Genomic DNA, 12,552 nt, shown 5'->3' on the forward strand with positions numbered 1-12,552 from the left:
GCGTTCTTCTTCTAAAAATAGTTCAAATAGTTCACAAGCCATTCCAACTATTATAGAAATTTGCTTAATTTATTACCATCCTTGAAAAATGTCAATACCTATTTTATAAACACTACCAAATCTAGAGCACATGTATCCACAAGGGCAACATCCTAGTACTAAATATAGTACTAGCATTCAGTTATGAGGTGTTGTAGCAACAGGTGTATGAGGCGTTAGAGGCAGCAATGACTTTACACATATTGCATACGATTCCTGCTTCATGCGCACCTCATGCGCAATGTGTGAAGGGGCCCTTAAGTTAGTGGTGAATGCAGACAAATCAAAGATTTCAAATGGCAAGCAGCTTCTATCTCATCTTCTGAGGTTGTCAACTGTTCATGGGGTTGAAATAGAAATAGTCACATATTATTAATACTTAGGCATTTTGGTTGATGAGAACCTGTCCTTTAAATTGCACATAGATAAATTTCTTTCTAAGCTGAAACTGAAATTGGGCTTCTTTTTTAAATTAAATCATGTTTTTCATTGCAAGTCAGAAAACATTTGATCACCACAACTTTTGTACCCCTGTTGGACTATGGACACCTGCTTTTGATGAACACTCCTGATCATTTTTTTTAAGAAATTGGATACTGTATACCACTGTGCTTTGTGTTTTATTACTGGTTGCCATTATCATGTACAGTAGTGTTCAGAATAATAGTAGTGCTATGTGACTAAAAAGATTAATCCAGGATTTGAGTATATTTCCTATTGTTACTAGGGAAACAAGTAGATTCAGATACTTACAGATAGATTCAGTAGATTCTCACAAATCCAACAAGACCAAGCATTCATGTTATGCACACTCTTAAGGCTATGAAATTGGGCTATTAGTAAAAAAGTAGAAAAGGGGGTGTTCACAATAATAGTAGCATCTGCTGTTGATGCTACAAACTCAAAACTATTATGTTCAAACTGCTTTTTTAGCAATCCTGTGAATCACTAAACTAGTATTTAGGTGTATAACCACAGTTTTTCATGATTTCGTCACATGTGCGAGGCATTAATTGTGTTGGTTTGGAACCAAGATTTTGCTTGTTTACTAGTGTGCTTGGGGTCTTTGGCTTGTTGAAACACCCATTTCAAGGGCATGTCCTCTTCAGCATAAGGCAACATGACCTCTTCAAGTATTTTGACATATCCAAACTGATCCATGATACCTGGTATGCGATATATAGGCCCAACACCATAGTAGGAGAAACATGTCCATATCATGATGCTTGCACCACCATGCTTCACTGTCTTCACTGTAAACTGTGGCTTGAATTCAGAGTTTGGGGGTCATCTCACAAACTGTCTGCGGCCCTTGGACCCAAAAAGAACAATTTTACTTTCATCAGTCCACAAAAAATTCCTCCATTTCTCTTTAGGCCAGTTGATGTGTTCTTTGGCAAATTGTAACCTTTTCTGCACATGTCTTTTATTTAACAGAGGGACTTTGCGGGGGATTCTTGCAAATAAATTAGCTTCACACAGGCATCTTCTGCCACAGCACTTACAGGTAACTCCAGACTGTCTTTGATCATCCTGGAGCTGATCAATGGGTGAGCCTTTGCCATTCTGGTTATTCTTCTATCCATTTTGATGGTTGTTTTCTGTTTTCTTCCACACGTCTCTGTTTTTTTTTTTTTTTTTATCCATTTTAAAGCATTGGAGATCATTGTAGATGAACAGCCTATAATTTTTTGCACCTGCGTATAAGTTTTCCCCTCTCCAATCAACTTTTTAATCAAACTATGCTGTTCTTCTGAACAATGTCTTGAACGTCTCATTTTCCTCAGGCTTTCAAAGAGAAAAGCATGTTCAACAGGTGCTGGGTTCATCCTTAAATAGGGGACACCTGATTCACACCTGTTTGTTCCACAAAATTGACAAACTCACTGACTATTGTGAACACCCCCTTTTCTACTTTTTTTTTTACTAATAGCCCAGTTTCATAGCCTTAAGAGTGTGCATATCATGAATGCTTGGTGCTGTTGGATTTGTGAGAATCTACTGAATCTACTGGTACCTTGTTTCCCATGTAACACTAAGAAATATACTCAAAACCTGGATTAATCTTTTTAGTCACATAGCACTACTATTATTCTGAACACTGCTGTACATCACTGCTCTTTAAAAGCTTTTGCACATTATCCATCTTTGTGTGTTCGTAGACTCTCTTACTGGTTGATTTTTTTTTACAAATCTATTCTTGGATGTCTGCCCACATATTTGTGCTCATACATGTGTAGAAACCTCAGCAGATATGGTCTGCACTCTGAGGACATCATAGAGTTCCAGGTCCCAAGAGTCAGAACCAAACTGGGCAAAAAAAATTGAATTGAAAATTCAAATTTGAAAATTTTCTGCCCTGTCAACCTAGAATGATGTACAGAAGGACTTTAAATTGACACATCTAGTATCTCTGGGGAAATTTAAGGCAATGTTGGCTGTGGGAACTCATGGGCAACACGTGTGACTGATATTGCATGTGACTCCAGCATGTTTTTAGAAGCTTAGACCTCAACAATTTTTAGAAGAGAAACTCACCCCTTTTAGTTCCTGTTAATTATGTAATTTTAAATGTTAATTTACTATCTTAATGTATTTATAGCTTGTTTAGGTTGTTGTTATCATACATACTAAAACCTAGGGCCCCTTCACACATAGTACAAATGTGGTCGAATTGCCCATGAAGTGCACATGAAGCAGGAATTGTATGCAGTATGTGTAAAATCATAGCTGCTTCCAATGCTTTGTACACCTGTTGCTACAACTATTTTTGCACACCAGCAGCTGAAAGACAAGAGTGTGCGCTGTGAGAGCCCATCAATCCCTCTTGCGGCAGGTGTCAACTAAATTCCAGGTGACACATGCGAACATCCAACACCGCTTGTTTGGCACTTAGAAAATGTGTGGCCATTCGTACTGTTAACACGAAAACAGTCAGCAGACAATCACTGTCAAGCTGGATGTGAAAGTGGCCCCACAACTGTTGAATTGCCAAGTGTTCATGTGCCCCCCCGCAGGTGAGGTGCCTCTCATCTGATCACATAGTGATACCTTGGTCTGTGTGCTGACTGGACAGCGGACGTGGCTGGCTGCCAACAGCTGTTGAGACATTTCTGCTCCTGGATGTCACAGCTGCAGAACACGTCCCGTGTTTTGACGGACATGCGCGTGTGTGTGCTTGCTGTCCTCATGGAAATACATAAAAACATATTGTTTTGTGACGGGCTGGAGAAGTGGACTGTTAGTTCATGTGGACACGCAGCAGGTGATCTGAATGTCACGTCTGTCTGAGAGGACACGTGTGTCGGGCCGTGAGGGCTGTGAGTGGCGTGCCGCAGGACGAGCCATGAGTGCGACAAATACGGCACTTTCAGCCATGTATCAGCAGAAATATGCTGTTACAAACACCGTTTGGTCAGTTATCATAGCGCTTTTTCATAGTGCCAAATCACAACAAAGCTGCCTCAAGGACAAACTGCATCATTTATCCCAAGTCATATTCTAATTGCAATATTGAACAGTGACACATTACAGATATCGTTCAATGTGACTTGATGATGGGACATTAATTGAAAGACTCACCATCCAGCCTCCACCCTGTGAGTCCATGTCACAGTATACCTGCGTGAGGACACATTATTAAAGGAATTAAAGTTTACAAGCATCTTAAAGTCAAAACGAGAGAATACAAATTTACCTCCACACGAGATGTGGCTCCAGTGGGACAGATGACGTACACTCCACTGGATTGGGTTTGGTTCTGGCGATAGATGTCGCTGCAGTCCTGTGGTAGTAAGGGCGTGTGTCCGAAGAGCATCATCGGAGCCAGCAACAGGAGAATAACACAGACCTGAAAGCAGAGTTTGTGAAGAAGATTCTCTAATCCACTGGACTAGTTTCTCAGTTTTTAAAAACCAAGAACTCAACTGCACACAAGAACAACTTTGGAATTTAGGATGTTGCCCATGTGGACTTCGTGATTTTCCTATCTGACAGGGAATCAAATTAGGATCATGTTGTGGGTTTAACATAAACTCAACCAATCAGAATGGCACGTCATCGCTATTAAACTGGATTGTGCCGAGGTTGAATTGGTTATTCCAACAAATTAATCATTTTCCGTTGACTTTGCATTCAGACAACATAATTAAAATAACAAATGAAGCCAGGGTCAAGCTGTGCATGTTTCTTATGTAGTGCTGATCTACCTAGAAAGTGAAGTGGTGTTGTGATTCCTTGATATATAAAAAAAAAAAAAAAAAGAAAATCTACAAATTTCCATTTTTTTTCTCAATTTTATGACATTATGATCTGTAGGAATATTTTTCTCAAGGAGGCTTTTATTTCATTTTTTTTTGGGGGGGGGGGGGTTGTTTTCGTCATAAATTTACGTGGTTAAAATTGGAATTTTGACATTTTCTTGCCTGGAAATATACTCTCTGCACATGTTTTTATTAATACCTTCAGTGTCTTTAATATTTTGTCACACTTTTTATAGTGACATTATCCAGCCATTATTCTACAGCCGCTTACTCCAATTAAGAAGCCTATCCCAGCAGTCATAGGGTGTGAGGCGGGTTCACCCTGGACAGGATGCCAGTCTGTCGCAGAGCCACATGTAGACAGACAAATGCACCTACAGTCAATTTAAAGTTTCCAATCCACCTAACCTACTTGTGGAACCTATGCAAACAGGGGGAGAACATCCAAACTCCACACAGAACGGTCCCAAGTGGCCAGCGAACCCACAACCTTCTTGATGTGAGGCAACAGTGCTAACCACCAAGCCGCATGGTGATATTACCTAAAACTGAATTAAAATTGTATTTCTTGATTGACTTAAGTTAAAATAATGAAACTGTTTCTTCTTGTGATATTTCTGTTTCTGTAATGGGGAAAAGGTGACTTTAATCTGAACTCATTGTGATGTTTCAGACCTACCTTCATCGTTTGCTTTGTGCTGAACTGAGCAGACGAAAATCCTGCCGGGGATCAGATCCAGATCCTCTGATGTCTGAGAATAAATTTTTAACTAACACTCAGAAATGCTGAGATATAATCACAGCAGTGATTAACAGCTGTCAGGTCTGAGGTGTCTGACCCCAAAGTTGACAGATATCTGTCAAACTACACATGCTGCTGCACCAGTTATAGCGCCGCACAATGGGATGTCACAGCAGTCTGACCAATCACAAAACAGCCTGTCACACACAGGTGATTCAGACAAACATCCTTCCTGGAAAGCAGACAAAACTGTTTGATGCCTGCCATGGAAATTTAGGAGCCCAGTCTGTTGTGTGGGCTGCTGAAGAGGAGGTACTGCTGGCCCACCACCACCAGAGGGCACCCTGCCTGGAGTGCGGGCTCCAGGCACCAGAGGGCGCTGCCGCCTCACAGGAGCAGCCGGGGTGACAGCTGACACTCATCACCTGTGACAGCTGTCACCACTCATCTGATCTGCATCGGTATATCAGCAAGACGTCATCTCCACCTCTTTGCCGAGATATCGTTCTACCTGAAAGGTAATATCCTCAGCCTGACTGCTTGATAGAAAGCCTTTTTGTTGTGATTTTTGTGAGTGATAACAGACTTTTTCTCCAACGAGAGGTGGAGGTAGCTTCCCTGCCGTGCAGATTGCTGGGTGCAGACGCACCCACGTTTAATTGTGTTTTTGTTCCTCGCCAGCAGTACCAGGTCCGACACACGGAGGCAGTGGCCACCTGGGAGTTCGGGACTTGGCGGCTCCAGTATTCCCGGGGTCTGGTGGCGGAGGAAATCGTGTGGTTCCGGTTCTGCTTTGGACAGGCGTCTCCTATCTTCGAGCCTGCCCACACGACACCTTGTAATTTGACCTTTGATCTATTGTGGAATCTGTTGTGTTTGTTGTGCACGTTCGCAACAGTAAAGTGTTGTTATTTGACCTATTCTATTGTCCGTTCATTTGCGCCCCCTGTTGTGGGTCCGTGTACTTACACTTTCCCAACACAGTCAGAAGGAATCAATAAAGATAATCTGATGTACTTCAGGCAGAGAAGCTTCTCGAAAATGACCACATGACATCAGAGAATGTGTGATTACAAAGAACACTCCATCATCAGTTCCACATTAATAGTAAAGCGGTTTTTATTGTCATGTGCACAGTAAAAACAGGCAGTTATATTACACAATGAAATTCTTTCTGTTCATTCTCCGATGGCTTTTAAAAAAGAAAACACATTAGAAAAAATATATTATTAGACTGAGGAATGAATTACAGTGAGGAAAATAAGTATTTGAACACCCTGCAGTTTTGCACGTTCTCCCCCTTAGAAATCATGGAGGGGTCTGAAATTTTCATCTTAGGTGCACGTCCTCTGTGACAGACATAATTAAAAAAAATTACGGAAATCACAATGTATGATTTTTTTATAATTTATTTGTATGTTACTGCTGCAAATAAGTATTTGAACACCAACCAACCAGCAAGAATTCTGGCTCACACAGACCTGTTAATTTTTCTTTAAAAAGCCCTCTTATTCTGCACTCTTTACCTGTATTAATTGCACCTGTTTGAACTTGTTACCTGTATAAAAGACACCTGTTCACACACTCAATCAATCACACTCCAACCGGTCCACCATAGCCAAGACCAAAGAGCTGTCTAAGGACACCAGGAACAAAACTGTAGACCTGCACAAGGCTGGGATGGGCTACAGGACAACAGGCAAGCAGCTTGGTAGAAGACAACAACTGTTATGATTATTTATTAGAAAGTGGAAGAAACACAAGATGACTGTCAGTCTAAGGACACCAGGGACAAAACTGTGGACCACTGTGGACTACAGGACAAGAGGCAAGCAGCTGTCTCAGAGCAGTCGACACAGGCGGGCACATTCGCATGGCTGCCTCGAATATTTTGCACATGTGCAAAACACTTGTGATGCAGTCCAGGTGAGACACCCATTGGACGGCACTCTGTGCAGTCTGAGCGCGATCTCACTGCAATCTACATTTGTACGCCGAAATAACAGCATTCACAACAATCTGACCGTGGTCGGCGGCACCCCGAAATGGATTGGGCATGTCAAATTCTGCTGGTATGTCCCACTTGTGCCACGTATGTGCACCTCCACTGGATTTCGTTCAGGGGAGCACAAAGGAAATGTCGATATGCAATATCTATGTGGCACTCATCCATCATGTGAAGTAAACGTGAACATTGCACAATCAAACCGACAGCACTGCCTGTCACTGCGAATCTATGCATCATTGTGCGTGTCAGATGCTTGGCATGGCACCTGCAATGCAGCTGAACCGGATGTCACCCCTGTAATATACAGATTATGACATGTTTACCATCGAACTCTGTTGGAGGAATGATGGTGGAGCTGTTTCGCCAGCCCATGACACCATAAATGTACATGTAAACTCACCGCCTATACAGACCCAGGTGTGTGTAACAGCGCAGGGCGGACAACGGCCAGAGGTTCCAGGCAGCCTGTGGTAATGTCCCCTCCCTGTGGTGACAACATAAGCTCACAAATGCCTTGTCCACCACGACATAAACATATCCCATGTCAGGCGCCGTCCTGTGGCATACCGCGTGCTGATGGGCCGACCGGGCTCCACCATAGACTCCATGTGCTCATCACACCGCCGTCGCTGTGCTGTGTCTATGAGCACAGTGCTGACAATCCGTCATGTGTGAGACACACATGTCCATCTTGCCAGCACAATGTCCTTCTGAGAGGTCAGTGCGCATGAGGTAGCGAGTGGACGAGCGAAGTGGGTGAATGAATGAGTGACAGCACTCGAGCGCATCTATCAGGCAGTTTGAGTGCTTTATTTATGATTCTGGTGCAGCCTGTCTAATGTACTGTTGTCCAACAACATCTGGGCTGCAGTCTTGTGGGTGTGCACGACTCAGTCCGGACTGGATCTGCCCACATTCTACGTGGTCGTCCATCAGTCGTCCACAGCTGTTGACTGTCTGTCCCTCCCGACTGCCCCTCGAGGTTTGTTTTTTGTTGTTGTTGTTCTGGCTGATTCTGCTTGATTCCTAGTCATTCTTGCTATGTGTGACAGGGGTCTAAGAGAGTTACTGAGAAGCCCAATGGCCTGTGGGTAGAAGCTGTTCCCCAGCCTAGTAGTCCTGGCCTTCACACTCCTGTAGCGTCTGCCTGAAGGTATAAGGGTGTATAGTGTTGGGGATGCGTACTGTCTCTGATGAGGTTGTGTGTCCTATGTAGGACTCTGGTTCAATCAATGTCCAGCAGTGAAAGGAAGGCTACCCCAGAGATGTACTGTGAGGTCTTGAGCCTTCCTGTCTTGGACTGTGCAATTACCGTAACAGACTGTGATGGCAGTGGTGAGAACAGTCAATCGTGCACCTGTAGAAGTTATTAATAATTCTGGCTGATGTAATTCTCAGGCTTTATACCAAAGGGTTACCAAGGTCAAGTTGTGAGACAGTGGGGAGCGAGCCTCAGGATGACATCACAGACTGCAGCACAGTTCTGAAAGTTCCACATGCAGAATGAGCTGACTGCTCTGATTAGTTCAGGAACAAATGGAAAATGTGCAGTAATTTGAGTCCCGAGGACCTCCTCATATACAAAGCATGCGCACGTACAAAAATGTGGTGTAGGCCCATCTCTATGCTCCCTTTCAGATGTACAAAAACTGAAATGACTGTGAAAGTGTGCGCTACAATAATGTGATCGCAATTTTAATATAAAATTGCAGGAGGGGAAACTGTTTTATTCTTGTCTTTTCATAGCAGATTGAAATTATGCAAAAGCTGCTGTTTGATTCACACAGGTGTGTTTTGTAGGTTATGGCACCAGTGAAACAGACATGTAGCCTACACATCTGTTTCTAACTAGACATAACATTAATAACTGTGTATTGTTTAATTGGAGGAAATAAAAAAATATGTATCTGGATGAGGTTGTGTGCTGTGATGGCAGCAAAGCTTTACAGTTGCAGTTTCCCCGTTCTACCACTAGATGCTGTGTGAGCACATGGTCAAAGCTGTATAAGTAAAGTAAGTGTGTATAAATACTGTAAAGTGTCAAAATGTTTGGAGCACAAATCTGTGCATACAAACAGATGAGGCTTGCAACCGTCAAAAAACAGTAACAAAAATGCATTTTACAGAATACAAAAAAATTGGAATATTGTGATTTTTTTTTTTTTTTTGGTCACGTATTCTAGAAAATTACATTTTTATATATTCAAAACTCCCTACATTATCAGGCATGGTGTTGGTGTGGCTCAAAATAGGTGGACACAAATGCAAGTTCTCACCAGGGATGGAGTTAGCAAATCGTCAAAGCAAGCAGGGAGTTGGTACACAGGTGATCCAGCAGCAAGGCAACGGTAACAGACAAGCGAAAGGCTGAGGTGTGGTTCAACAGACAGGCACAGGTCAAAAAGCACAGCAAGGAAGCAGTCAGAGGCAAAGACAAACTCAAGGTCAAGGACAAAGCAAGGTCAAAAATCCGGCAGGCAAAAAATGGCAAAGGAGAGCTTGGTACTAAGGTTGGAGAGTGACATGAAATCAACATTATGGCAGTGAGCAGTGAGACTGTGAAGGCTTAAATAAGGAGCAAAGTAATCAAAATGATGTGAGGCAGGTGTGTGGAAGGTTCTGGAAAGACATGTGGTTTAGTGAAACAAAGAAGAGGGAAGAAAGGCAAGAGTGTGCGGGTGGGCAAAACAAAGCAGTGCAAAGCAAGTTAAGTAAGTGCAAGAAAACTAACTGTGAATAACGTGATGTGTTCCAGACAAGCAATAATGCGTGAGCAAAACAAAAGGGGAAACAAAACTAGGAAATAAGGTGACTAATCCAAAAAGCGGGAAACAAGAAGATCTATGATTATAATCGAAACTAGAATGGACTGATACAGATTAAAGTATAAAAACTAGAAGCACTCGGAGAGTGCAAACCTCCGCCAAGGCCATAGGGTCACTGACGTCACATGGAACACCTTTTGGCAAAGAAACGTATTCCTCGTCGTTTCATGTATTTACCGTCATGTTTAAGATTCAGTGGTTAACCCTTTGGGGTCTGAGGGCATTTTTTTGACAGTTCACTTGCCTGGCATAAATGTTTTATTACCTCAGCCAAGGAGGTTATGTTTTCGGTCACGTCCGTTTGTTTGTTGGTTGGTTGGTTGGTTGGTTTCTTTGATAGCAGGATTACTCAAAAAAAATCCTCAACAGATTTCAATGACATTTTTACCAGGGATGTATCTTGACCTAACTTAGAAGTAGTTAAATTTTGGTAATGATCCAGAACACGATCCGGATCCAGTAATTTTTTTAAAGAATTCTTTATCATTGCAGGATAGGGCCAATTTCAATATTTTTGCATCTAACTTCATGAATACGGGTCACAAAGGCTGAACAAAAATTAAGTTATGACACAACAATAATTTAGAATTTCTTTCTCCCCATTTAATAAACTTGTTATTAGAAAATAAAACAAAAACGTGTAGTTCATGCAATTTCTCTTTATAAATACATTTGCTGAAGAGCTAAGGGTTTAACCCTCTGGGGCCGATGCCGTCATACACGATGGCTGAGACCAAGCTTTACTAAATTATAAATAACTTTTTAATGATATGAGATTAAAACTTACTTCTTTTTTGCAGAAAAGATAACTCCGCTGACTTTCAAGCCACCGTCCACCATCTTTGTACTCCTCATAGAAGCTGTGTGATGACATGAGCAATGTGAGTGTCCAATCTGAATTGGTTCACCGTCACATGGTTTTCCAAAATCCAATCAGGTAGAGTCACCTCACGTGACACACCAAAGATTGTTTTTTAGGAGTGATGTGTTACCAGTTGGCCTGTTTGAATATCTCCCTGGCCACTTCATAATGCACCACACATTTTCAATGGGTGACAGGTCTAGACTGCTGGCAGGCCAGTCTAGTACCCGCACTCTTGTACTACGAAGCCACGCTGTTGTAACACGTGCAGAATGTGGCTTGGCATTGTCTTGCTGAAATAAGCAGGGATGTCCCTGAAAAAGATGTTGCTTGGATGGCAACATGTGTTGCTCCAAAACCTGGATGTACCTTTCATCATTGATGGTGCCATCACAGATGTGTAAGTTGCCCATTCCATGGGCACTAACATTCATCAATTTTCCCAGTCTTTTGTTGCCTTGTCCCACCTTTTTTGAAATGTGTTGCAGGCATCCATTTCAAAATGAGCAAATATTTGCACAAAAACAACAAAGTTTATCAGTTTGAACATTAAATATCTTGTCTTTGTGGTGTATTCAATTGAATATAGGTTGAAGAGGATTTGCAAATCATTGTATTCTGTTTTTATTTACATTTCACACAACGTCCCAACTTCATTGGAAATGGGGTTGTATTAGAATTTTGAATTTAGTATTTGTTACATAGAAATCTCAAAGTTCTGAGATGTACAGTTGTATGCATAAGTTTGGGCACCCCTGATTATTTCCATGATTTTCCTTTATAAATCATTGGTTGTTTGGATCAGCAATTTCAGTTAAATATATCATATAGCAGACAAACACTGTGATATTTGAGAAGTGAAATGAATCTTATAGGATTTACAGAAAGTGTGCAATAACTCTTTAAACAAAATTAGGCAGGTGCATAAATTTGATCACCCCAACAGAAAAAAATACATCAGTATTTAGTAGATCCTCCAACACATACTCTGGTCTGACTTATAGTCGGGTAAATATATCATCAGTTAACACTGTGTTGTATTAGACATGAATGTTGAAATATACCATAATGTCTACCCACATAACATAAGTATAAAACAATTTCAGCCAACTCCAGTTCATGGCAGGTCTGAGCCTTGGTGGTTGTTCCTGAGTATTCCTATTCAATTTCCTCTCATTTGATCTAAATGTGTCTCATCTGGCTGCCTAATAAGTTCTTAATGCAAATTGGGTATGTTTTTCCCGGCTATGTGAATGGAAGCTGAAACTCGTCGGCCCTCCTGCATTCTCGTTATTACAATTCCCCTGCTGATGAGGAGCTTGTTCTGTGGCAGAGCTGCTCTGTACAATTAAAATTATACAGCCGGTTAGCCCATGATGGTGTTTGTGTTCCAAATCAATATTGTGCCAGTTGATTTCATTTTTATCCAAAAATAAAAAGAGAAACATGAAACATCTAAAAATAGAGCCCAGGTAGAAAAATGTCAGAGTTCCTTTTTAAGTCTGTTTGATTCTGCTAATTTGCAAGATATGTCAGAATCGGAAAGATGATGACACCCTTGTGGGTTCTCTAGCACTGATGTTTTATGGGATGTCAAGGCCTCTTCCTCTAATGGCTTTCCTTTTGCTATTTTTCTGATTCCAACCAATTTCAGCTTTTGTGTGTTGCTGTCTCAGTTTAATGGCTGCACTCGGCAACCACATGTGTCATATTGGCACGACGAGGCTGTCTTATTTCAAAGGCTCCTTGGAATGTTGCCAGCGAATGCCCCCTTGTTTCTCCCCAAAACAAAGAATACAATAAGTGTATACTTT

General features: G+C 41.6%; 1 long non-coding RNA gene across 1 annotated transcript; it reads right to left on the reverse strand.

The window, feature by feature from the left end:
• Window positions 1–3,618: 3,618 nt before the first annotated feature.
• On the reverse strand, window positions 3,619–5,157 carry LOC117530102. The gene is made up of 3 exons (XR_004566182.1): window positions 4,981–5,157; window positions 3,737–3,889; window positions 3,619–3,660 (listed from the first exon to the last, which is right to left on the reverse strand). It is a non-coding gene; the product is annotated as an uncharacterized LOC117530102 (long non-coding RNA).
• Between the last annotated feature and the right edge of the window lie 7,395 nt (window positions 5,158–12,552).

The sequence above is a fragment of the Thalassophryne amazonica genome, chromosome 17, assembly GCF_902500255.1.
Source record: "Thalassophryne amazonica chromosome 17, fThaAma1.1, whole genome shotgun sequence".
Taxonomy (NCBI): domain Eukaryota; kingdom Metazoa; phylum Chordata; class Actinopteri; order Batrachoidiformes; family Batrachoididae; genus Thalassophryne; species Thalassophryne amazonica.